The following is a 1,697-nucleotide window of genomic DNA, read 5'->3' on the forward strand; positions in this document are numbered from 1 at the left end:
TATAAACATTATAAAACAACATATAATTATCGTGGTGTAAAACTTACAAATTAAAATACGGTACACAATTAATATTATTTCAATAACAAACATAAATCTTTTAAAAATAAAATTGAACATTTATAAAGAATTATCTTTTTTAAACAAAGAATTCTAAAAAAAATCAAATAAAATTTGAATAAACATTCAAAGATACTTATTCTTTTTAAAATATTTCGCAAAAACCAAAAAATACTAAAAATAAAAATAAAATATATTAATGAATATCTTCTTCTTCTTGTTGTTGAGTTACTTGTGGTTTTTCTTTCCCCATCCGTTCTTTTGCGTGAGCTAACCATATTTTAATGGGAGATGCGATTTCTTCATCTGTTACGTTTGTATGTAACTTTCGGATCACACCTAGAAAAAATACAAGTTTTTCATTACATTTTCATTTTACTTATTTCTTAAATTAGAAGAAATGTTTCTATAATATATTTAAGTGAGAATTCCCCGGTAAAAAATTTTCCATGTATAAAATTGTATGAACATTCGGCATATAAATNTGAATAATTAGATATAATAAGTTTAATTTGTGTATAATTATATATGAAAAATTTTTTACCGGGTTATTATATGCTTTATTTGTAATATGTACAAAAGAGATGAAGAGTTGAAATATATTAATACTTGTAAACAGTTTTACTTACTTCAATAATTATACTAGATATATTTATGAATATCCCGGTTTTTAAGAAATATTATTTAATAAGAAATAAAAATTGTTCATAAGATTTTACTTACTCATAATTACTTTGCATATCTCTAGTTGTGAAAACACTTGTTTCTTTTTCGCTCCATACCAACTGTATTGTACTGCCACTTCGTTTGATAGTATGGTTTTCATCAATCGTATGCAAGATGTTCTTAAATTATCGCACGTTACACGTTTCAATTGCTTAATCTACAATTATTAAAAAGTAACATTATTTTTTTTGAATTGATTTAGATCGTAAATTGTTGTTCTTTCTGTTTTAAGATACTTTGTATTGAAATAAAAATGTTAAGGCATCCTATTGAGCAAAATATGTATATATTCCATATAACATTGTGAACATGATATTCTTTTGTAATATGTCTATATATGTATTTTAATGGAGACACATTGTACTTGAGAATGAAATTTTCGATACAGACAGAATATGTTTTGACTACTTTTTGTTATTTTAAATTTTTTCTTTAAAAAGATCGTATATATATATACTTACTTGTTAATTATCGTCGTCGTAGTTAAGGTTCCTAAATTCTACTCTCTCTTTTGAATGTATGTTTTTGTTTGAATGGTTTTTGTTAAACAACGATACTCTTAGTCGATATAAGATAATTATGACCTTTAATTAGTAACGCTGCAACATAATAAGAATTTTATTAATATCTTAAACACATCTTTGTTACGTATAATCTTTCTTTATTAAGTATACATTTACACACACACAGAACACAGAGCACAGCACAGCACAGCATATATACCATACTTAAAAAAATCAAGTCTATAACATCATAGACNTTTTTCATTTAAAATTAGTAACATAAGTCGATTTTGCTATCTTTACTATTCAATAAAAGGAAAGATAGAAGATAGAATAATACTTGTGTCAATTTGTGTTACTAAATGGAAATTGGCACTTAATAAGCACCATAATAAGGATTTTATATTA

At 24.2% G+C, this 1,697-nt stretch overlaps 1 long non-coding RNA gene across 1 annotated transcript; it reads right to left on the reverse strand.

The window, feature by feature from the left end:
* Positions 1-207: 207 nt before the first annotated feature.
* On the reverse strand, positions 208-1,347 carry LOC109861252. The gene is made up of 3 exons (XR_002250936.1): positions 1,248-1,347; positions 784-943; positions 208-399 (listed from the first exon to the last, which is right to left on the reverse strand). It is a non-coding gene; the product is annotated as an uncharacterized LOC109861252 (long non-coding RNA).
* Between the last annotated feature and the right edge of the window lie 350 nt (positions 1,348-1,697).

Source organism: Pseudomyrmex gracilis, unplaced genomic scaffold (genome assembly GCF_002006095.1).
Source record: "Pseudomyrmex gracilis isolate BER0280 unplaced genomic scaffold, ASM200609v1 scaffold_661, whole genome shotgun sequence".
Lineage (NCBI taxonomy): Eukaryota > Metazoa > Arthropoda > Insecta > Hymenoptera > Formicidae > Pseudomyrmex > Pseudomyrmex gracilis.